Genomic DNA, 26,435 nt, shown 5'->3' on the forward strand with positions numbered 1-26,435 from the left:
GCTCAGAACCCCAAAAAACAAATACTTGGAGTTAATCTTGACACCTCTATTTTTCTCATAACCCATATCTATCAATCTGCAAGCAAATGCTATTGGCTAAACTTTCAAAATATATCCCAACACTGAGTACTTCTCACCACCTCTGCTGCGATCAACCTTGGCACAAGACAATGTCTTCTCTCTTCAGGATTACTCCAGTAGTCTACCAAACTGTCTCTTGGCTTCGAACTGTGTCCCAAGAGTCATCTGCATATCCATATGTCAGAGTGATCTTTTAAAAAGATAAATCATCTTGCTCCTTAGATTTTGCCACTTCTCAGATATAATCCCTACATTTTTTAATTTTTTGTTTATTGCAGTAACATTGGCTTATAACATTGTATAAATTTCAGTTGTACATCATTATACTTCTATTTCTACATGGATGACATCATGTTCTCATGTTCACCATCCAAAGACTAATTACAATCCATCACCACCCACATGTGCCTAATTATCCCTTTTGCCCTCCTCCCTCCCCGCTTCCCCTCTGGTAACCACCAATCCAATCTCTGTCTCTACGTGTTTGTTTGTTGTTGTTATTGTCTACTACTTAATGAGTGAGATGATACGGTATTTGATTTTCTCCTTCTGACTTATTTCACTTTGCATAATACCCTCAATGTCCATCCGTGTTGTCACAAGTGGCTGGATTTCATCTTTTCTTATGGCTGAGTAGTAGTCCATTGTGTATATATACCACATCTTCTTTATCCATTCGTCCCTTGATGGACACCTAGGTTGCTTCCAAGTCTTGGCTATTGTGAATAACGCTGCAATGAACACAGGGGTGCATGTATCTTTACACATTGGTGTTTTCATATTCTTTGGATAAATACCCAGCAGTGGAATAGCTGGATCGTATGGTAGTTCTATCCTTAATTTTTTGAGGAATCTCCATACTGTTTTCCATATTGGCTGCACCAGTTTGCACTCCCGCCAGCAGTGCATGACAGTTCTCTTCTCTCCACATCCTCTCCAACACTTGTTGTTTCCTGTCTTGTTAATTATAGCCATTCTCACGGGCATGAGGTGATATCTCATTGTAGTTTTGATTTGCATTTCTCTGCTAGTTAATGATGTTGAACATCTTTTCATGTGCCTGTTGGCCACCTGTATATCTTCTTTGGAGAAAAGTCTGTTCAGGTCTTTTGCCCATTTTGTAATTGGCTTGTTAGTTTTTTTGTTGTTGAGATGCATGAGTTCTTTATATATTTTGGAGATTAACCCCTTATCAGATGTATGGTTTGCAAATATCTTCTCCCAATTGTTAGGTTGTCTTTTCGTTTTGTTGATGGTTTCCTTTGCTGTGCAGAAGCTTTTTAGTTTGATGTAGTCCCATTTGTTTATTTTTTCTATTGTTTCTCTTGCCTGGTCAAACATGGTGCTTGAAAATATGTTGCTAAGACTGATGTTGAAGAGCTTACTGCCTATGTTTCTTCTAGAAGTTTCATAGTTTCAGGTCTTACATTCAAGTCTTTAATCCATTTGGAGTTCATTTTTGTGTATGGTGTAAGGTAATGTTCTACTTTCATTTTTTTGCATGTAGCTGTCCAGTTCTCCCATCACCGTTTGTTGAAGACACTTTCCTTTCTCCACTGTATGCTCTTGGTCCTTTGTCGAAGATTAGCTGTCTATAGATGTGTGGGTTTATTTCTGGGCTTTCGATTCTATTCCATTGATCTGTGTGTCTGTTTTTGTGCCAGTACCATGCTGTTTTGGTTACTATAGCTTTGTAGTATATTTTGAAATCAGGGAGTGTGATACCTCCAGCTTTGTTCTTTTTTCTCAGGATTCCTTTAGCTATTTGGGGTCTTTTGTTGTTCCATATAAATTTTAGGATTCTTTGTTCTATTTCTATGAAAAAATGTTGTTGGAAATTTGATAGGGATTGCATTGAATCTATAGATTGCTTTAGGAAGTATGGACATCTTAACTATGTTAATTCTTCTAATCCAAGACCACGGAATATCTTTCCATTTGTTTGTGTCTTCTTCAATTTCTTTCAGCAATAGTTTTATAGTTTTCAGTGTACAGATCTTTCACCTCTTTGGTTAAGTTTATTCCTAGGTATTTTATTCTTTTTGTTGCAATTGTAAATGGGATTGTATTCTTAATTTCTCTTTCTGCTACTTCCTTGTTAGTGTATGGAAATGCAACTTATTTTTGTATGTTGATTTTGTATCCTGCAACTTTATTGTATTCGTTTATTGCTTGTAAAAGTTTTTTGGTGGATTCTTTAGAGTTTTCTACATATAAAATCATGTCATCTGCAAAGAGTGACAGTTTCACTTCTTCCTTTCCAATTTGGATCCCTTTTATTTCTTTTTCTTGCCTGATTGCTCTGACTAGGACTTCCAATACTATGTTAAATGGAGTGGTGAGAGTGGGCATCCTTGTCTGGTTCCTGTTCTTAGAGGTATAGCTTTCAGTTTTTCACCATTGAGGATGATATTAGCTGTGGGTTTTTCATATATGGCCTTTATTATGTTGAGGTACTTTTCTTCTATACCCATTTTATTCAGAGTTTTTATCCAATGGATGCTGTGTCTCGTCAAATGTTTTCTCTGCATCTATTGAGATGATTATATGATTTTTATTCTTCATTTTATTAATGTGGTGTATCACGTTGATTGATTTGCAGCTGTTGAACCATCCCTGCATGCCTGGAATAAATCCCGCCTGATCATGGTGTATAATCTTTTTAATGTATTGTTGTATGTGATTTGCTAGTATTTTCTTGAGGATTTTTGCATTGATGTTCATCAGTGATATTAGCTTATAATTTTCTTTTTTTGTGCTGTCCTTGTCCGGTTTTGGTATCACGGTAATGTCGGCTTTGTAGAATGAGTTAGGGAGCTTCCCCCAGTCCTCAATTTTTTGGAAGAGTTTGAGAAGGATAGGTATTAAGTCTTCTTTGAATGTTTGGTAGAATTCACCAGGGCAGCTGTCTGGTCCTGGACTGTTACTTTTGGGCAGGTTTTTGATTACTGTTTCGATCTCCTTACTGGTGATTGGTCTATTCAAATTCTCTATTTCTTCTTATCCAGTTTTGGAAGGTTGTATGATTCTAAGAATTTATCCATTTCTTCCAGATTGTCGAATTTGTTGGCATATAGCTTTTCATAGTATTCTTTTAAAATCTTTTGCTTTTCTGAGGTGTCCATTGTAATTTCTCCTCTTTCATTTCTGATTTTACTTATTTAAGACTTCTCTCTTTTTTTCTTGGTGAGTCTAGCTAAAGGTTTGTCAATTTTGTTTATCTTTTCAAAGAACGAGCTCTTGGTTTTATTAATTTTTTCTATTGTGTTTTTAGTCTCTATTTCATTTATTTCTGCTCTGATTTTTATTATTTCCCTTCTTCTACTGATTTTGGGCTTTGTTTGTTCTTCTTTTTCCTGTTAGTTTAGGTGCACTGTTGGATTGTTTATTTGAGATTTTTCTTGTTTTTTGAGATAGGCCTGTATTGCTATAAACTTCCCTCTTAGAACCCCTTTTGCTGTATCCCATAAATTCTTGCCTGTTGTATTTTCATTTTCATTTGTCTCCAGGTATTTTTTGATTTCTTTTTTGATTTCTTCATTGACCCAGTCATTGTTCAGTAGCATTTTGTTTAATCTCCACGTATTTGTGGCTTTTCTGATTTTCTTTCTATAGTTGATTTCTAGTTTCATACCATTGTGGTCAGAAAAGATGCTTGGTATTATTTCAATCTTCTTAAATTTATGGAGACTTGTTTTGTGGCCTAATATGTGATCAATCCTGGAGAATGTTCCATGTGGCATGTTGTATTTTTGTTTTCATTTGTCTCTAGGTATTTTTTTATTTCTCCTTTGATTTCTTCTTTGACCCAATTGTTGTTCAGTAGCATTTTGTTTAATGTCTGCTATATTTGTGGCTTTTCTGATTTTCTTCCTATAGTTGATTTCTAGTTTCACACTGCTGTGGTCAGAAAAGATGCTTGGAATTATTTCAGTCTTCTTACATTTATGGAGACTTGTTTTGTGGCCTAATATGTGATCAGTCCTGCAGAATGTTCCATGTGCATTTGAAAAGAACGTGTATTCTTTGGTTTTTGGGTGGAATGTTCTGTATATATCTACTAGGTCCATCTGTTCTAGTGTGTCATTTAAGGTCACTGTTTCCTTATTGATCTTCTGTTTGGATGATCTATCCACTGGTGTAACTGGGGTGTTAAAGTCCCCTAGTATTATTGTGTTACTGACTATTTCTCTTTTTATGTCTGTTAATAATTGCTTTATATATTTAGGTGCTCCTACGTTGGATGCATAGATATTTACAAGTGTTATTATCCTCTTGTTGGATTACCCCTTGATCGTTATGTAATGCCCTTCTTTGTCTGTTTTTACAGTTTTTGTTTTAAAGTCTATTTTGTCTCCTATGAGTATTGCTACCCCTGCTTTCTTTTCATTGCCATTTGCATGGAGTATCTTTTTCAGTCCCTTCACTTTCAGTGTGTGAGTGTCATTAGATCTGAAGTGTGTCTCTTGTATGCAGCATGTATGTGGGTCTTGTTTTTTTATCCAGTCAACCACCCTATGCCTTTTAATTGGAGCATTTAGTCCATTGAGGTTTAAAGCAGCTATCGATAAGTATGTACTTACTGCCATTTTTTAACTTTTTTCCCCCGATGTTTTAGTAGTCCTTCTCTGTACCTCCCTTCTTCTCTTGCTCTCTTCCCTTGTGATTTGATGGCTTTCTTTAGTATTATGTTTGGGTTCCTTTCTCTTAATGTTTTGTGTATTTAGTATAGGTTTCTGGTTTGTGATTACCATGGGGTCCATATACAGTAACTTACGTATATAGGAATCTATATTGTTGATGGTCTCTTTAGTTTGTCCTCTGTCTGAAAGCTCTACTCTTTAACTCCCCTCCTCAGACATTTTATGTTTTCAATATCATCTCTAACCTTTTTTGTGTGCATTTGTATCCATTACCTTCTTATCATGGAAATAGATAATTTTTCCTATTTGTGGTCTTGTCTTTTCCCCTTAAATAAGTCCCTTTAGGATTTCTTGTAATACTGGTTTCTTGGTGACAAATGTCTTTAATTTTTGCTTGTCAGGGAAACTTTTTATCTCTCCTTCCATTTTGAATGATAACCTTGCTGGGTAGAGTATTCTTGGCTGTAGGTTTTTTTCCTTTTAGCACTTTAAATATATCATGCCACTCTCTTCTAGCCTCTAAGGTTTCTGCTGAGAAATCAGCCGATAGCCTTATGGTGTTTCCTTTGTATGTAACTTCTCTTTCTCTTGCAGCTTTTAGGATTCTCTCTTTATCTTTAATTCTGGACATTTAATCATGATGTGTCTTGGTGTGGGCCTCTTTGGGTTTATCTTGTTAGGTGCTTTCTGTGCTTCCTGTACCTGGATGTCTGTTTCCTCCTTTAGGTTAGGGAAGTTTTCATCTATTATTTCTTCAAATAGAAATAAGCAGAGAATTATGCTTCGTCTTGCTCTCCTCCTTCTTAGACACCTATAACACAGATGTTAGTGCACTTGATGTTGTCCCAGAGGTCCCTTAGACTGTCCTGACTCTTTTTAATTCTTTTTTCTTTTACCTGTTCAGCTTGGGTGATTTCTTCTAGTCTTTTCTCCAGCTCACAGATCTGTTCTGTATCCTCTACTCTGCTTTTGAGTCACTCTAGTGAATTTTTCATTTCCAGTATTGTATTCTTCATTTCTGATTGGTTCTTTTTTATATCTTCCATTTCTTTGTTGACAGTCTCACTGAGTTCATGCATTCTTCTCCCAAGATCAGTTAGCATCCTTAACACTCTTTGTTTGAACTCTCTGTTGGTTAGGTTGCTCATTTCTGTTTCACTTAATTCCTTTTCTGGGTTTTGTCCTGTTCCCTTACTTGGAATGTATTCCTTTGCCTCCTCATTTTGCCTCTTAACCTATGTCTATGTATTACGTAGGTCAGCTATGTCTCCTGGTCTCGGAGAGGTGACCTCATATAAGTGATGCCTTATGAAGCACACAGTGTGCTTCCCTCAGTTCTGAATGTTCCAGGAGCGACCCCTATGTGGGTTACGTGTGTCCTTCTGTTGTGGCATGGTTGCTCTCCCTGCAGGTGCCCAGGGAGGCTGAGCTATGCTCCTGGCCAGCTGTTGCAATGCTCAGTTGCTTGTAGTTGTTATGGGCCCTTCAGTCTCTTTATTCGGTGTGGGGAGCCCCAGCACAGTTGACTGCAAGTTCTAATAGCACATTTGTGTTTCAGTATTTCTTTTAAGTGAGTAGGCCCCCAGTGTGGCTGGTTGTTAGGCTCAAGGGCTTAAAATTGCTATAAGCCTCCAGCCTTTAAGTCTCTTGTCAGTTCTCTGAGGATTGCAGCTGTGTGGTGCTGGCCTCAGGCATTGGAGCACCCAATTGTTTCAGGCTTTGGAAGGTGGGGCAAACCCCCTATGTGGGTCTTTGAGAAGCACAAGTCTTCTGCAGCTGACAAGCCCTGCCGCCCAGAGGTCCACACATACAGTCAACACAGTCCTGCCCCATGTGTGCACCCCAACCTCCTGAAGTGGACCCCATCTCTCCAAGGTGGGAGCCCCACACACTGAACCACTGCCCCACACTCTCCACCTGGCAGCTGACTTAGCAGGCCCACAAGTTGCCTGAGGGCTTGTTGTTGGGTGGGGCCAGTCCCTGGCTGAGCTGGATTAAATCGGAGCTCTAGTGGGTGGGGCAAACCCTGGGCTAGCAGGCCCCAGGGAGAACTCCAATGGCGTCTGCCAGCGTCTGTGTCAGCACACCCACACCAGGCCACAACAATGGCCACTGCCAATGTCGCAGTCCCTGGAGAGGTCTCACCTCTCACCAAGATGCACCCAGAACCTATCAGGTGAGTCTCTTTTCACCAAAGCACTGTGCACCTTTCTTTCTGGTGATTTTAGGTTGCTTTCTAAAATGGGTGAATTTGTGTGTGTGCCCTTTAAGAGCCAGTTTTAATTTCTTTGTGAACCAGCTTTTCTGGGGGTACGCCCCAATGTTTTAATAGCAGGCAAAGTCAGATATTATGGCACTTGTCTCAATTGTGCTGGATCCAAAAAATGCCTACAGTGGGGATGCTCCCCAGCTCAGGGCCCTGCTCCACTGGGAGGGCTGTGGACCTTCGGGCTGCTCCCCGGTGGCAGTGAAGCACTGCGGCTTGTGAAGGTGGCATTTTTTTCTCTCTAGAAGGGAATTTCTGCCTCTTCCACCTCAATTAGGATTGTTGTTTGTTGCAGGAGTTCCTCTTATCCAGTTTTCAGTTCTGTCTCAGGGGTAATTTTTCCATGAGTAGTTGTAAATTTGCTGTGTCCGTGAGAGGAGGTAAGTTCATTCAGAGTCTGCCTACGCCGCCATCTTGACTTCTCCTCCCAATATAATCCCTATAATAATGTCTCATTTTACTCAGAGTAAAATCCAAAGTCCTAAAATCACAATAAGAGTCTACCAAACCTGACAAACCCCTACTACATCTTTACCTCATCTCTCATCACTCATCCCTCACTCACTCCCTAAGCTAAATGACTTTTCCTCAGACACTTGACGCATCTTCCTGATCCAGGGCCTTCATTCATTCTCTTCCCCTTCCTGAAATGCTCTTCTCACAGATTACACAAGGGTGGCTCCCAAAGTCCCTTTGGGTCTCTGTTCAAATGTCACCTTATCAAAGAAGCCTTGTCCAACTGCTGTATATAAAAGAGCATTTTCACAACCTGGACTTTCCCAACCTCCATCATTTCCTATTCCCCTTACATTGCTATATTTTTCTCTAAATTTCTTATTGACATTAGACATATTCTATATTTATTGTTAAATTTGTGTTTACTTATCATCTGCCTACTCACATTAGAATGCAAGGACTGTTGCTTTCTATGCATTATGGTATCCCAGTTCTTAGAATGGTGCCTTGGCCTAGTAGACACTGATTAAATATTTGTTGAATCCGTTAGTTAATTTTATAGGAATCATAGCATAGATTCTTAGAATTCTAACAGATTTGTTTCTTGTGTAATTAATATACTTCTAATGTAATTGAACATACTGTATTCTCTCAAATGATTTCTGTCCCACCTCATTAACAGAATTGTATAAACATTAGGTTATTGTGTCTTTGTCACTCCCAGTAAACATCATAATTTAAGCTATTAATATGACCAGAATAGACCACAGATCTTCAATACATTTTTTTCATCAAATAAAACACAGGAATAAAAAGCAAAAAACAAAAACAAGGTTAATCATCTCACCACAAGAGGGCATAAATTCATTCATAAAAATTTATTTAGAAGAGTGCTGATGTAATAGGAGGAAAACAAAACACACAAACAAAACCTCGACAACAAAATCATCACTTCTCTTCCCACCACTTCTGAGTAGTTTTTTTGAACAAGTGAAAATAAATATTTCTACTGCCATCCTACCAGGTGCCTAAGAATTTCATTGGGTTAACAAGCACAGTCTTAATTTCTAGCCTTTAGTGGGAAGCTTAGTATAGATGGGTATTTATTGAAGAAAATATCTCAAATAGTTTTCTTGGCTTTGCAAAAGGAAGTCTTAACGGTAAACTGCTCTGCATAAGAAAATGACAGTAATTGTTGATTGAAGGCAGCTAGAAAGGGAGCCTAATGGTCCTGAAGCGGGATCTGCTGAGGAGATGGCTGTAATTTGAAAAGGGGGGTAAAGAGGAGAAGAGAACTGGGATGTAACCAAAGAGAAATCCCCATTGTATAATACAAAACGTGAAATTTGAGGTTAATTTTATCTAATATACAAATTAAAATGAGTGCTGGCACTTGAGCTAGACTATAATCCTCCACTGCTACTCCTTAGTTGCAGTAAAATGTGCTAGACTTGGAAAAGCCTTATGTTGTTTGTGCTTTGGCAAGAAGAGAATGGGGGTGGTGCTCATCCTGAGGAGAAACGGTACAGAGGAGGACATCAGGTTCAGTGGGCAAGATGCAGAATGAAGAGATCAGTGGAAACAGGCAAGTGGAGCAGCTGGGAGCCCAGAGAAAGAGACACTCCGCAGAGACTGTGGGAAGGAGCTGGTTTATCCCACAATGCGTAGGTGTAAAGAGTGAGGTTATTTAGGGTGAGAAAAAAAATCTAGAGGATTTGGGAACTCCCAAGCAACACAAATTTGGCTTATACAGAAGATTGGCTTTCACATCCAGTCTTCTAGTTATTCCAAATTTTGGTCTTGGAAAAATAAGAAACAAACAGACTTTACTAGCTTACTAACTCACAAAACGTCTTTCACTGAAATGCACAGTATTTCACTGTTAAGCTCCTGGATTTTATTTAATTTCTCAACAATTTGTCCTCTTTCTAACGAGGTATACAACTCGATATTTTTCAGTTTTGCCCTGACTTCCAGAAAGCTCCAAGTTAAATTTTATGCTTAAGCAGTGCAAATTTGGAATATAATATCCACTCAATATTTGTTGAATGAGTAATGAAGAATAGTCCATAGCAAGACATTAATTGGATCTATCCTAAATTCAAGGGTTATGAGTTTGCATTAAAAATTACCGGCAGCCTGAAAGTTTTGAATTATATGGAGACTTGTAGGGAAGTTGAAGTTTCCATCAGGCTGGGGTAACCCGCCTCCAGAAAAGACTAAGAGGGAATACTTTAGGGTGTCCTTTGGTAATTTAATACAGTATCTAGGTTATCTCGGCCAGTATTCCCAGCAGGTAATGTCGATAGATCTTTTCTGCTTTGAAAGATTTAAATCTAAAAGAGCTTCCTCACAAAAAGGGAGACTGCTTCTTAAATCTCGACTGAAAACAACCTTTTTACTCCTTCTCTCTTTTGCTTTTTACTTTGCTAATTTTCTCATTAAAATGACATTATTTTACTCAGGAAAGCATTTGAGTGTCCAGTTTATATCACACATGCTGAAGAAAATACATATGCAAAAGAAAATCTGTGGGCAGAAGCCATTTCTACTTCAGCATGCTTCTTAGTCTCCCCTCAAATGCTTTGAAGTAGCAGTTTAGAGGTTTACTTTTCCTTTTTTTTTCGTGGGGGGGAGAGATTAGTGTGAATTTTTGTCTGAGAAAATTAGATGGTTTTAATTTCTCAACCATTTGTTAATTATTCATGATAATATAATGATAGCATGATAATATAATAAAATATGTAGTCATTATTTGGGAGAACATTAGTATTTTAAATGTACAAATAGAATCTTCTGGCATTTTAAATTCAAATAGATATATATTTTCATTTAAAAGAAGTGTTAGGCTACCTAAGTGGATAGGTTTGTTTGTTTTTCATTAATTACTATGTACATTCTCCTGTTGAAAACGATGATTTCTAAGGGAGGCAATTTTGTGACTACAACAGAGTGATCATAAATTGTCTCACAGAACACATCTCACATTTTAGACTATAATCGAACAACTGTTGTATCTCAAAAGCATGATTTCATTCCAGAAAAGAGAATCTTGATGGCATATTTAAAAGGAAGCCCCAACGTTAACTGCAACCCCACAGTAAGTACTATTTAACAAATATAGCAGTTTCCAATGTTTTGTAAGCATAATTAAGGAGCATTTTTTGCTTTTTGAAATATATTTATCTTCTATCCTCATGTTTCCTAAACTAATGCCTATGCCTGTACTTTTGGAAAATAATAATTACCTTCCCAAATGGCACTTCTCCAGTGAAATCTCCTATTACTTCCCAAATCTAGGTTCTACTTTGTTCTTAGTTTCATTTCCTCTTAACTGAGTAGAATTTCCTGATATGAAAAAGAGATTTTTCACACGCCGCTACTACTAGTACCAAATAATAATAAAATTTAAAAATCTGTAGCTTTTCTAAATGCTATAACGTTGGCCTTGTGTATTATAAAAAAAGAATTGATCTCCATTTCCACCTTAGAGGGTACACATGTACACAGGAAATCACCCATACTGGTGCTGCACACAGTATTGATTGTATGAGCAAAAAAGAAATAACCTAAACATCCAATAACTAAGAAATGAGTCGTTAAAGTCTATAGAGAATTACCATGAGATACAATAACAATGTGGAAAGATCTCCAAGATTTATTCTTGAGTAGAACAAATTCAGATGGTAGAACATTGTATATATTATGATGCCACTAAATATAAAGCACATATATACTCATATACATAGACACACCAATAATATATTTTTCTATTGGTATTTATATCTATATCAAAAGTTATGGTATGGTATACACCCTCTTTGGAGAAGGGTTGGGGTGACAAATAGTGATAAATGAGGACTTTGTCTTATGTGTATTATTTTTATTTTTATAATTTATAATTTTTATTTTTATAAAAATAAATTTATAATAATGAATTAAACATATACTTTAAAATAAAGTGAAAACTTGAATTTAAGGTAATGTAATATGCTGTATACCTTCCTCATTGCATGCTCCAAGTTCCTTTCCCTAGATTTCTAAGTATTCTAAGTCAAAATATTAAGAATACTTCTTTGGATTATGGTAAAATATTGCATATTTCCTTCTTGCTAATCTTTCAAAGGAATTGTTGTCAATGCACTAAATGTTATTCACTTATGCAGCCTCATTTTCATGTTTCATAAAAAAAATTTACTCCATATTTTATTTGCATCCATTATAGAAACATAGAAAATATTCAGAGAATATATCCAGTTAGCAAAGTGCAGATTCAATCTGCACGTTGGATAATAAAGAATAAACACTTTTGAAATATTTAGATACTTCCCTAGAGAAATTAAAAGAGAGCTTATGGAGCATATGTTCCCATGCTATAGGAAGCTCATCTGGTTAAATTAGTCCTTCATGGATTAACTGTATTTTATGATTAAAAAGACTGAACTGTCTTGAAAAGTGTGGACTACTCTCGCCCTGATGGACCACACTGCATGCCATAATGTATGCTATTTTTCACTTCTAAATCTCAAATATGTTTAGCTGTTATTGGCACAGGACCAAAGAAACCACTGAGTGTGGTTAGGTAAGTGCAAGTAATTGTGAGGAACTGCATTTTCTATGGGAGACCATAAATCTACTTGCTTACATATTTATTTTTTAATTTTATGTATTTTGTGTATGGTTTCCTCTATCAAAGCCTCTGGAATACCTGGATCTTGTCACCACTCCCAGTGAACAATCCTCTCTTAGCTATGCCCAAACCAAAAAAATGTAAAGGATGCTTTCACAGAATCAGCATAAGATATTCCCCCAAACTTGGGTTGAGTAAAAAGACGTTAGACAATTCCAATACTCCTTTTTTCCCCAAAAACAATTGATAAAACACCCTACTAAAATGTGCCCAAGTGAGTCATTGATAAATTGTATTTACCAATACATTAGAATATCGTAATGATGAGGTATGAAAGCCCATAGAGTCAAACCGTCCTGTGAAAATTCCCTATATCATCTATAAAATGTAGTAGAATCCATAAAACGTTAAATGTTCACATGATATGACTTCACTGTATTATTTTGCTCTTGAAATTACAAGTTGGAAATTTTATTCCCTCAGGTTTCCGTATAATTTAGTGTCTAAAATCCTCAATAATCAATCCAGGTCATGACGAATTGGTACTACATTTTTAAAGTCTTGTGGCAGAATGATACAGGTATGTATGCCATCATTCATTCTTCTCATCCTCTTTCGTGTCAGAATACCAAGTTTATTCAGTGAGGCAATGTGCCCAGGCAAAGGACTACATTCGTGAATCCTCCTTATGCTGATGTGGCCAGTTTGAACAATGAAAAATATACCAAAATGTTGTGTGAACATTTTTCAGTAAGTTCCCTTAAAAAAGGAGGAGGAGAGCTCTCTCCTCATCCTGCTGCCTGGAACGTGCCTGTGATGTCTGGAGTTCTATTTGCACCACGATGACAAAGGTCATATTCTAAGGATGTCAGAGCAGATCCCTGAGGATTTCAGGGAGTTGCCATGCCGTATTTAAACAGCCTCTTATTTGTTACTTTGTTTTCTGAAACATATAGGCAAACCTGGCTTTACAGAAATTGGTTTCAACATATTTCTAAATGTTTGTTTTTAGCCTACTTGTAATTGCTCAAGTCTTTATGAATTCACAGATGCCTACTGAATGCATTTTTTGTATCTTCATTGAGAAATATACCTTATATCAATAAAAAAATGCTCCCAATGCAATTTTTTATTTGTAATTCCGCTCTCTTTGATATTCATTTTGACCCCTTTTTCCTTATAGTTTGAATTCAGTCAGGTATGCTTTAACCCACTGTTTTGTTGCATAACTGTCTGCATTACTTTGGGAGTGGAAGTAAATCCTTTGTGGGATGGGGGAAGAGTGAGGGGAGGCTGATCTTAGTCTTTTCAGGAATTAAGCCTACTTACATTTGTTACACCAAATAGGCTTGCTATTACATCTGTTATTTCTGTATACTTACTGTTTTTACTCCTCATAGCTGTTTGTTTTGTTTTCTGCTTTACCTAAGATATAGATTAGGTAAGATCCGGCTTCCATCTCACCAGTTTTCTCTGTGCTACCCTCTTTACTCTGCTCCAATCTAATTAGCCCTGTTTTCAGGTCTTCTGATATCCTATTCTCTTTCCCCTTTACACTGCTTTGCACATGGTTTTGCCCCATTTACCTACTAGTGACCCTTTAGATCTCAGCTCAAAGTTTACTTCCTCCACTGAGTTAGATCCACTGGATATATGGTCTCAGCACACCATATACCTTTCTTCATAGAAATAGCACCGTTGTAATTTTTTCTTACTAGTGAAATTACATGTTTAATGTATTTCTCTCCAACTAGATTTTAAATTCCATCAAAATAGGACCTGTGTCTTTTTTTCTCACCCATTTCTTCCCAGTGCCCAGCACAGTTCATGTTCCAGAGTGGGCACTCAGTAAATAAAGAGAATCATCTTACCCATGTAGATAAACCTGATAATTATGTGAACAGGGGCCAGCAAGGAGAGAGTTGGAGTTGCATATAAAGGTAATATACCTGCTCTCTAAAAGCAAATGTCAGGAAGCAGAGATTACCTACATTGGCATTCTCAATTCCAAAACTCTGTAAGTAGTACTTCCCAATGGGAACTGAAGATTGTTTAACAGATTTTGTAAAAGTATCTTGAATCATGAAGATAGCAAAGGGTAAGTTTAAAATCTGAGGAGGACAAAAGAAGATAAAGTGATGGGCAAGTGAAATAATTTAGAAAGTAAATGTAATTAAAGTTGAAGAGAGTAAACTAAATTCAAGGAAAATTTTAGATTTTTTTTTCTGGTTTGCACCCCTCTCCACCAGCCTCACTCTAGTTCACTTTACAAATTACTACCAGAGTTATCCTGCTGAAGAGCAGGCCTGATAATGTCACATCCTTGCAAAATCTTATAGGGGCTCTCCATAGACAACAGCAGATATAGTACTGCTTATTGATGAGTACATTCAAAAAAATGAAAAACTATAATTTTTTATCATTTATTCTTGATGGATTTTATTGTTAGATGTTTGGGGAAAAGTTGACTTTCCTATTTATGATTTCAAATAATTCACAGCTTGAGGCAATCAGCAAGGATTTTAAAAGAATTTGACTAAGTCCAGGCAAGCATACTTCAATGCCTAACATCTCACAGGACCTGGCAATTTGATTCCTAGCTGGATTATTTTCATGTATAATGTCTTAGTTTTCAGGAGTTCAAATTATGCGTGACAAACTAATTTTCTACATTATGTTATAGGATACTCTAAGTACTACCAAGAGAGATTGCAGAAAGTAAATCAATTTAAGTGTGCAGAACAGTATAACGGGAATTTGGTTTCAAATCATAGTCTGGGAATAAACCTAACCACCTACCCTTTTAATTGTTAAAAATAATTTGTTTGAGGTTGTTGGGGGTTTCTGTTCAAGATAGTGAGGTAGGAGAATCCTGGGTTCACCTCCTCCCATGGACACACTGAATCTGCAGCTACATATAGAACAACTTTCTCCGATAAAAACTAAAAACTGAGCAACTCCTAGGCAGCAGGCTAACAAGAGAAGGCTTACATCCTAAGGGTAGGAGAGACTGGGACACAATCTCACCGTAAACCGCTCTCCCTGTGTGGTGAACAACAGTGGGGAGGGAACTCAACTCTGAGCTTCTCCTTGAGCAGTGAAAGGCTTGAACCCCACATTGGGCACTCCAACTTTTAAGACCTGCACCTGAGAAACAACCCCTCAAAACATCTAGCTTTGAAAACCAATGTCCACAAGACCTTCAAGACTATAATGAACTGAGGAACAGTTCTTCAAGGGCTGACCCACAGGCCCACCTGGTCCAGGGCTGAGCGCCAAGAGAGTCGATCCAGAAACACCCAGACTTTATGTGACTGAGGCTCATTTGCCAATCTTAAAGCGTCAGCCTGAGAGGCAGGCATCTAATTTAGAAGGCATCTAGGGGCCTGCTGGCTGGTGGGCACCATCTTTGGCCCTCCCTCTGCCTCCTTCTAGCCAACAGGCGCCATCTGTTTTTTTAAACACTAGGCCTTTTTTTTCCTTTTTCTTCCCGGAGGGTGCCATCTGTATGCTCTCCCTCTGCCACACTCTAGAGTGCTGGTATCTCCCAGTGGGGAGCTTTTACATGTGCCTGGTGCCCTGGTTTTTGTGGCTGCCACCCAGGGGATGTCCCTTGATCACCTAGCTCTGGAGGTCAGGGGGACTTGAGATCCTGGGTCCCAGAGGACTGTGACAATCTGAGAGACAGTTCTTGGCAGACTACCACCCCCAGAGTGGTGCAGAGACAGCAGACTGAAACACACATCCAGTCTTTCTGAGAAAGAGGCCTATTTTCTTGTTGGGGCAGGTTTCTGGTCTGGCACACAACTAGGGGCTATGGAGGGGAATGGAGGCCGGTGGTCTCAATCTTTGCACTTGCCCTCTGCCTTGCTGCAGTTTGTCCGTATGTCCTAGGAGAGAGCTTATACCCTTGTTTGGCACCCCAATTTTTGCGGCTGCCACCCAGGGATGCCTCTACATGGCCTGGCTCTGGTGGCCAGTGGAGCTTACTCCCATGGGTCCCATAGGCCTGTAACCAAGGGAGAAACAGTTCTGAAACAGCTACCACCCTTGGGGCACAGCAAGAGGCAACAGACCCAGAGCTCAGTCTTTCTGTAAAAGAGGCCTATTAGCCTAGCATCATAGCTGCACCTGAAGGGCAGGCTTCTAATTAAACACACATCCAAGGGCTGATTGTTATCCTTTCCAGAGACCTCGGAGAGCTAACACCATCTTTGTGCTCTCCCCGGTGGCACTCCAGAGGGTCACGGGCCCTACAACTATAGTTAATAATATTGTATTGTATGTTTGAAAGTAGCTAGGAGAGTGGGTCTTGAAACTTCTCATCACAAGAAAAAAAATTTATAGCTATGTCTGGTGACAGATGTTAACTGGATTTATTGTGGTGATCATTTTGCAATATCTACAAATATCAAATCATTCCGTTGTACACCTGAAACTAACATAATGTTATGTCAATTATACCTTAATAAAAAAGGAAAAAAATAACTTGTTTAAGCTTCAAACTACTTATTGGTGGTAGCAACAATCATAAATACTGACTCCAGCTGATGAGCCTCGAGTAAGGATCAACTTTGTAGGCACTCACTAAGCCCTTGTTGACTGAGAGTTCCATTTTTGCTGCAGTATGATCGCCTAGTCATTTTTATATACATTGATGGTTGTTCTCAGCAGACCTCTGGGTGGGGCTAATAAGGACTCATTAGGTATGATTAATGGCCTAAGAACATCTATTTAATTTTCATCTCCTTCTGGAGCAGATTTCTAGGAAGAGAACTCAGGGAAAATCCTTACTGATACAATATATAAACTTTCTGTTTTCCAGCAATGTCCCCCCATATTAAAACTAACTTCATATAGTTAGTATAACTACAATATTAAAATAACCCTTGACAAGAAAATCATGGTGAAAAATATATCATTTCTCCTTCAGAGTTTAGGAAATAGAAAGCACAATTTTATACCACAAAAATATTTGAAATTTCAGTCTTCCATTAGTTCTGAATTAATATGACAACAGCTTGCCTATGAACCATAGGAAACCTATCTTCCAGGAAATGAGAACAAAATAAGCGACTACAAATAATACAAACAACACATTTATTTAGAAAAATAAACTGAAAATGCTGTTTGTTTGTCTGGTACATTTTCCCATGAAGCATAGATAAATGGCTATAAAAAAGGTTATATGTCAAATACAAATTACAAATGATTTTTTTAATTAAGAGAACAAATAAATGTTCAACACAAATGTTTAGTGTACAGTTCACTCTGACTTCTTGACTGTTAATGATATAAAATGATCTTCATTAAAAAACTATTGATCCCTTTTTCATTGATTTGACCACACTGATGCTTTTTCATTATTATTCCATAGTTGTTTTTTAAATCTGAGACAGGTCCATTTTTTATTAGATAACTGATTTTTATAGAAGAATGAGAAACCGATGTTAGAGAATTCTTAAATGTTTCCTTTTTGGATTCCTGTAAGAAACTGCTTGTTGTGGTCTCAAAACTCGTGGGACCATCTGTGCAAATAACAGCACACATCGTTACCCTGAATGGAAGTGACAGTGCAAATATTAGAAGTGCATTGAGAAGTAATCAGTAAGAACTGACCTCCCCCCTTGCTCAACCAATATGGGGTGAAGGATTGAATGCAGAAACTTTTCAAGCGACTGATGACAATGCTGTTACTCCATTATGGCTTTGAGGGTGTACACAAGATGGCAAACGTCCTCTCTTTCTGCAAACAGCAACATTCTGTCCTGATACTGTTCGTTGCTGCAATGCTCCTCTGGTTGTTCAGTTTTCTTTTTGTCTACGTATTTTGAAATGCTGAGTAATTCTGGCTAGACATACCTCCTATCTCTATACTTTCACCTTCCCAAATGATAAATCAATTTATAATTTACTAGCTTAATTGCTGAATATTTTCTTGGGTTCACATATGGGAATATTTGTTTCCATGATGAAATAAGATGGGTTTTGTTTGTTTTTTGTTTTTTTGTTGTTGTTGTTGGCTTGCTTTAGTCCTTTTCATCAATTTTTTTTTCATCTTCTTGGTAATTTCTGAGTGAAGAGATTTAAGGCTGTGGCTTTTTTTGCCCCCCAGGCTCTACTCATGGCTGTCAGACTAGAGGCAGATGATTTTATGCAGACCATATTAGTGATCATTTGTGCTCCAAAGTTGAGAGATGGGCAGGTTCATGGTTACATCAAAATTGGATCTGGCCTCAAGAAGTCATAATGATGAATCTGAAGTGAGAAAAATGAGCTGGCGTGCCCCCAAATAAAGATATTCCTTCCAACCTGAAGCAGCTGTCAGAAAAATGAAAACAAAAGACAAAAGATCAGTTCAAGTAGTAAGTATAGTTTAACAAAAACACATAAAAATTACTAAGAATGAGGAAATCATTTGTTAATAGTATGCATAATTTAAAATTCTTTGACTTATCAAGGATTTAATTTTGATTGTCTAAACATATGTTCCATTTAAATTTCATATAAAAAAACAATATTTGATAACTTAGTCATGAAATTTAGTAGTAGCATGCTTATATTTCGATTAAAAGATCTTCTCTTATCTCTAAGTTTTTAAAACTTTAGATAAATTTGTCCACTTGTAAATGTACCAAGTTCTCAAGATATTTTATAAATTTTAAGACTATAAACTTTTTTATATATGTCACCCTCAAAAAATAGTTAAAGAAATCATTTTTATGAGAGCCTTCATTTAAAACAACAAAAAAAGTATTTTCAAAACACTTTGCATAATGTAATCTTGCATTGCAATCTATAGTCTAAATGTATTATATTGTCAAAAAGATATCCTTTTTCTTGATGCAGCAGAGCTGCCAAAGAACTAGTCTTCCTTTACTGTGTGAATAACTGCATTAGTTTTAAATTAACTCCTTAAAATAATTTATACCCATATTCATAATTAATGAATATATTTGTTAGAAAACAAAAAGAAATGAAATCTAGCCATAATTTTTAGCCTGCCCACCCAACATCAAACATGCTTAGCACCACTTAATGTGGCATGTATGTATGGTCTTATCTTTAAGTTATGATGTGATAGAGAATATTTATGCAATGACTTATTATAAAAGGTTCAGAAAGTTACCAAAATAAATCTGACATCATAATTAGTTGATTAGTAAATTATTAGAAAAGTCAGAGACAGAGTAATGGCTTTAGGTTTATTTTTAATCCCTTAAAGTCCATCTGAGACCACCTGTTTTAACACTTTCATTTGGGAGTAGGTGAATCCCAAATGCATAGTGCTTTCTCCAATACAGGCACCAACATACACACAGACAACAGAGTAAATCATTTAGTCCTTCTGTGACAAACCCAGTCATTACTGTTCTATTACTTCGAATTATTAATTAGAATTATTTTTCATTATGTTACTCTCAACTATCAAGACAAAGTCCTAGCATTAAATAATTTTAAAAAACAATCAATCAAAACCAAAAAATAATCCTCTCTCAACTCTAAGAATAAAACTACTTGGGGTCTGCCCGGTGGCATAGCAGTTAAGTTCGCATGCTCTGCTTCAGCGCCCGGGGTTTGCGGGTTTGGATCTCGGGCATGGACCTATGCACCGCTTAGCAAGCCATGCTGTGGCGGCGTCCCACATAAAGTGGAGGAAGATGGGCATGGATGTTAGCCCAGGGTCAATCTTCCTCAGCAAAAAGGGGGAGGATTGGCAACAGATGTTAGCTCGGGGCTAATCTTCCTCAAAAAAAAAAAACTAGAAAAGTCAACAAACACAATTAGTCAATGTGTGTCCAGGCCTTCCTCCAGCTCATCATTAAAGATGTTCTGTGAAAGATACAGAAGTAGTAGAAGACAATCTTTCATTGTGGAGTTGCTTAAGGAGATGCAAGAGCATATTAGTACAGAGGAGTGGAGGAGGCTGCACTGAACTGGCCTCAGCTGCAATTACTACAACAGCAGTACTTGCATTTGCCTGTTTCTGCCATTTTTGTATCATCTAGAAATATAAGCCTCCAGGTATGTAAAAGAGATCACCACTCAAGCTGTTACTAATGTATCAGCAACAGTCCTGCAATAATTAATATTTTGGTTTTACTATTCAATTTAGAAAGTATGAAAAACCATAAAAACATGACTTTCTATAAGTATATAGGAACATAATTCATGTACTTAGGGCAAAGATAATTAAATGTGCCAAATATGGTTTCATATATATATCACTCTGTGATATAGGAGTCTTTAGCAATCTATATCATTATTTACTACACCCTTCTTAAAACTGGTAAAACAATCTATCGTTCATTCAAAAATATATATTCAGTCCCTACTGTATACCAGATACTCTGAACCATGTTTAGAAAAATATCGTCTCCTGCCCTCCGAGGAGATTAGTACTAAGAAGGTAAGGAGATACACAAATTTTCACAGTAAAAGATTTGAGCCATAATATATGTAAGTACGAAATAAAGAATGAGCATAGGAGTAGAAGCCTCCAGAAGATGGCATTTGAATTGAGACTTGAGGGATGGGTTGGAGTTTACAAAGTTAATACATTATCCGTTATAAAATAAGGGTATTTCAAACAGAGGGAAATGCATGGGCAAAGGGATAGAAGCAGGGGAGAGCATGGTACCTTCAACGTGTGTAACATAAAATTAAAGGGAGAAAATATAATTGTGTCTGGAGAGGCAGGCAGGGGCCAAGGTGTCCTTTTGTACGATGCAAAGAAATTTAGATTTTTATCCTAAAGGTAACGAGAGTTATTGAAGAATCCTGAGGAGGAGAGTGGCTGGAGGAAGCATAGGAAGTACGACAGAGAGGGAGACGCAGATATATGGCGGACTTGCACAGCAAACGAACCGCAAAGCCATCAGCTGAAAGCGGTAACTAATAACTCCCGTTGCAGATGCTTTCTTAGTGGCAAATTGAGGAGAGAAAAATAACCCATTCCTTTCTACTAAATTAAGAGCGAGTTTCATTCAATTGCCATCGATTCAAGATAAGAGCAAACATTATTTATGAAGCTTTTCCTGTTCCACCAGTTTTTTTAGATATCTCATGGAAGCAGATATTCATTCACCTCTCAGCCCTCAGTGACCATACATTAGAAGCAGAGAATAATATCTTCTGACTAGAAGACATGTATTCCACCGATTGGATTCTAAGATTGGGTATTAAAGGAATACATTTAAGTCTTACTGACTTTTGAAGGTTTGTTACAGATATCAAGTCTTCTTCCTGTATGCTATCAGATATCATGTTCCGTCTATTAACTTCAGGCTCCAATACTTTTTCCCACTAAAGAAAAGCCCCAAATAACTTTTCATGGATAATTTGCCAATTTAAAAATTTCATGAACTTCCATTATTATAGATTTTAAAATACAAACATTTTTAAACCTCTACATTCTCTTTTTTTTTTATATATTTGCTTCAACTATGAAGATGTTATACCCCATCACAGTTATAGAAGTTCCTCAGCATTGAAATAATGAAACATAAATTTCATACACCAAGATCTTGCACAACCAGCAATGAGTTGAAATGCTCGTGGAAATGCTTTCTGACCCATTCTTCAGATCAATGGGTTAATTGCTTCATTCTGTTGGAAAAGGCTTTGCTTAAAGCTAATGAAGATTTTCCTCACTTTTGGGTGGAATAGGTCAACCTTTTCAAGCACTTCAAGGGTCATTTTTTCATTTTTGTAAATTTTTCCAGATCAAAATATGATATGCAAAATATGAGTGATACTACATGATTTTTAGACTTTGAGTCATTAAATGTCAAGTTAATTATTTTATATAAGTAACAACTTAAGTGACTGAGAGCATTTCTACACAATAAGGGCAGCATGATTTGAAAATGTCACAGACAGCAAACAAAGCTAAGGAAAAGCTAAAAATATTAAAAAAATTTTGTCCAAACAAAAGTGTCTCATAATTCTAGATTTATTTGGACCTTGGCATACTTTGTATAATTCTTTTCTTTATATTTATATATTTTTAAAGTATAAATATATTAATTTGTATATATGAGTTACACGTTGTTATAAAATATGCATTTTATAAAACAAATAAATGCTTATAAAGAAATATATATTATATATCAGTATATATAATTTTAAAATAATATAATTTGAAATATTGAATAAAAATCTGTCTTATTTCCCCTAAATGTTAAACTAATAGCAGCAACTGTTCACTTAATTCAGTTAAGTGAAAATGTATGAAATACCTAATATAAGTCAGGCACAATACCAAGCATGGAAAGTGTAAGGATAAAAAGTTAAATTTCTACTACATCTATACGTGGAGCTAAATATTTCACATTTTATTTAATTGTCATATCAAGCTGTAAGTAGATATTCTTACTATTTTCCAATTAAGGAAATTCTGGCTCAGTGAGATTAACTCAAGGTCAACACTACTACCGGCAAGCCAAATTTGCTACCCCTACGCCATCCATTTGGCGTTACAACTGCAGAGATGAATATTTGTGACAGCGATACCATGGCCCACATGAGACTAAAACATTTAGTATTTGGCCTGTTACAGAAAAAGTTTGTCAATCCTGGTTTAATCTATCTAATTAACTTGTTTGTTACAACATTACTTATAAATCCTTTATTTTTTTCCAAATGGATTGCCAATTATTTTAACAGCATTTATTGAATTATCTCTATTTTGGTGTATTTTGATATGCTATTCTTATCAGGTAACAATTCACATACATACATGCTTGTATTTCTGGACTCAAGTCACTCATTTCCTCTCCAGTATACATTTCAGAGTCAGGATTTTTTAAAAAAATTTAAAAATTATTTGGGATATCATTGAATTTATAGAATAATTGGGGTAGAATTGACATTCGTACAATGTTAAGTATTCATATCAAAAACATGGCGAATATCACATTTATTTAGATCTTCATTTTACATCTGTCAGTAGTTTTGTTTCTTCGTAGACATCTTTCATATTTCTTGTTTGATTTATTCCTAGATAATTTATAGCTTTTATTGCTCTTTGGATGAAATATTTTTTAATTACATTTTTTAAGTTTTTGCTGCTGATACAAAGGAATTTATTGAATTTTAAAATATTCTTATATCTAGCTAATTTACTCCTCTTTCTTATTGATTCTAATAGGTTTTTGTCAGTTCTGTTGGATGATCTAGATCAGCAATCATATTGTCTATAAATATTGATAGTTTCATCTTTCTTTTTCAAAATCTAAACACTATGTGATTTTTGCCTTTGTCTTATTTCATTGTTCAGTACCTCTAGTTGAACGGTACCAGTGATCAGAAACGGCCCATAAAATCATCTCATTATGATGCCTCATCTTAGGGGGAAATTCTGACTGCTTTTCATTTTCATCTCTTGGTACTGTTTAAGTGTTTCTTGAAGCAAATTTGGTCATTTATGTTTTTCTATAAAATTAACTATTTTCTCCACACTTAAACATAAAAGTCTCTTAAATGCTCTCCTTTTTTGATTCCTAAAGTTAATCACTTGTTTCTTCTCTATTTTTTTTTCTTAATCTTCGATGGTGCTGTAGATTGAATGTTTGTGTCCCTCCAAAATCCATATTTTGAAACCTAATCCCCAACATGATGGTGTTTGGAGATGGGGTCTTTTGGAAGTGAATAGGTTATCAGGGTGGGACCTTCATAAGTGAGATTAGAACGCTTATAAAAAGAGAAGCCAGAGAGCTCTCTTGCCCTGTCTACCATTTAGGAACAAAGGAGAAGAAGGCTGTCTAGGAACCAGAAAGTGGGCTTTTACCAGACACCAGATCTGCCAGTGCCTAGATCTTGGACCTCCCAGCCTCCAGAACTATAAGATATAAATGTTTGTTGTTTAAGCCACCCAGTCTATGGTGTTTTTGTTATAGCAGCCCAAAGGGACATAGACACATAGCAAAAAATATTTTAAAAAATTTGATTTTGACATTCTTTTCAAAATAAAAGATAATTTTTAAAATCAAATTTTCCCTTTTTTTTAATAGGTTTGATAGTTTTTAGTTTGTTAATTTGTTTTTTATCTTTATTGGTTTTTCTTATCTACTATCTTTGGGAACATTTTGGGTTTTTTTTCAGTTTTTTGAGTTGAATGTATAACTGTCATTTTGAATTTTGTTACATTATAAGTCAGACATTAAGGCTGTTTGGTAATTCAAATTCCCAAATATTTGTGTTTTCTGGTGTGAATAAAAGGATAGCAAAACATCTTCTGTTTCTCTGTGAAAAGAAAAATGACCTTGAGTTAACTTTTGTGCTGTTTCCATGGAAACCTGATACTGGTAGAACGTCAGCTGTATTACTAGGCAACATTGCTTATGATAAAAATAAATTCTCATTTGTAAACTGCGTCTGGTCTGGGAGGACTGTGAATGACTACAAATACCTTGTGGGGTTTCTTGAATGCGATACATTCTTGTAACTGGTCATGTTCTTTGCTTATGGGCTGTTATAAGAGATACTGATTCCTACTTAGAACATGGCAAGTGTTAGCCAGGGTAGGTCTCATACCTACCCATGATCTCAAACTCTCACACCTGAGCTGTCACTTTGAAGGGTTGGAGGAAGATTTTGGCCTTAGACACTTGTGGGAACTCTCATGTTAGAGAATCACCTGATGCTGCCCTACTGGCACGTTTTGTTTATTGTGTTGCATCCTTCTGATGAAACCATTGTCAAGCATGGTCTATTGGAGTCATGTGAGATAATGATTGTCCAGTTGAGCCTTAAACTACTAAGAGTGGGTGTTATACATATGGAGACTCTTTTTCATTTATGCATTTCTCAAAATGTTATCTGCGTCATATCCTGTGATGTGCAGGGGACTAAGTGTGGTCAGGGGCAGGTACGGGGGAAGACTGTGCAGTGCCTGCTACTCATTATATAGCCTGAAGATGTAACTCACACCTGAGTCCCCTCTGAATGGTGTCACTGATAGTCCCGTCTTGGTCACGATATGCCTACAAAAAGGAAGTTCCATGAGAGAGAGAATTTTGAATAGGAGGCTTAGTACCACTCCTTTAGAAAAAATTAACAAAAATAAAGTAAATGTCGTAGTGAGAGAAGTTGGGAAGAGTTTCCTCAAGACATGTAAAAAAAAGTTTCAAAAAGCTTCAATGATAAAAATTGCATTTAATCTGGTTCTTAAAAGATAGGCAATGTGTCACCAGTTTGAAAAAGAATGTAGGTGAAGAATTCTAGGTAGACAAATAAAAAGACCTAGGTACATTTTTAAGAAGTTCCAAGCGGCCGGCCCCCCTGGCTTAGCAGTTAAGTGCGTGCGTTCCACTGCTGGCTGCCCGGGTTTGGATCCTGGGCGTGCACCGATGCACCGCTTCTCCGGCCATGCTGAGGCCGTGTCCCACATACAGCAACTAGAAAGATGTGCAGCTATGACATACAACTATCTACTGGGGCTTTGGGGAAAAAAAAAAAGGAGGAGGATTGGCAATAGATGTTAGCTCAGAGCCGCTCTTCCTCAGCAAAAAGAGGAGGATTAGCACGGATGTTAGCTCAGGGCTGATCTTCCTTACACACACACAAAAAAAAGAAGTTCCAAGTTCCGAGTTATAAGAAGTTTAATTGTTTTAGTTGTTATATGGATATGGATGTATAGAATTCAACACATATGATTAAATTAGAAAAAAGCCAGTTATGGTTGCAATTCATTGTGATCTTTAAGTTCTATAAACATCTAGCTACTTTGGAAAAACATTTCATTTCATGTTCCACAAACTATGAATATTGAGGAAATACCTTGAAAATAATTATTTCAATACGAGGAAAATGACATTGCTAATTCTAGCATTGTGTTCTAAATTGACACAACTAATTTCTTCTCATGAATTACCTATGACATTTTCTAAAATATTTAAGTGCAATTCGCTGCTAGCTGCCCTGCTTTCCTGAGCCCCACAGGAGTGCAGGTCTGGCCTAGGGAATCTGTTCATCCACAAGCAAGACACACTGAACAAACCTGTAGGTAGTGCTTGACATATGAGGATGTTTAGTAAGTGTACATGTGCCTGACAGAGCGACAGTTTAGAGAAATGATATTTAAGTCTTTAAGGCCAGATGGTCATTTTCTAAAATAAGTACTTGATACCCTGAAATATCACGCATCTCAGAATTGCTCTTCTGAACTGAGCTAGTGCATCAGACAATGACATTCAGAAACACAGGTTCCAAATTACCAGGGCCAGCGCCAAAATTTACAGGGTCCAGTGAAAAGCGCAATGTAAGACCCTTGTTCGAAAGGCAGGAAAAATGCTTTGTCCTTTCCTACACAGTCGCTCTGGTTTTTATTTGCTATTTAATGCCATGCTCCTTCTGG

General features: G+C 36.8%; 1 long non-coding RNA gene across 1 annotated transcript in view; it reads left to right on the forward strand.

Annotated features, from left to right (window-relative positions):
- Positions 1-6,812: 6,812 nt before the first annotated feature.
- The window catches only part of LOC147917292 (uncharacterized), a 98,702-nt gene continuing 79,079 nt past the window's right edge, over positions 6,813-26,435 (forward strand). Inside the window, exons 1-2 of the long non-coding RNA XR_015552082.1 lie at positions 6,813-6,900; positions 10,488-10,546. This is a non-coding gene — a long non-coding RNA (uncharacterized LOC147917292). The remainder of the gene's footprint in view (positions 6,901-10,487; positions 10,547-26,435) is intronic.

Source organism: Ceratotherium simum, chromosome 4, assembly GCF_057802395.1.
Source record: "Ceratotherium simum simum isolate JZ-2026a chromosome 4, ASM5780239v1, whole genome shotgun sequence".
In the NCBI taxonomy this organism is placed as follows: domain Eukaryota; kingdom Metazoa; phylum Chordata; class Mammalia; order Perissodactyla; family Rhinocerotidae; genus Ceratotherium; species Ceratotherium simum.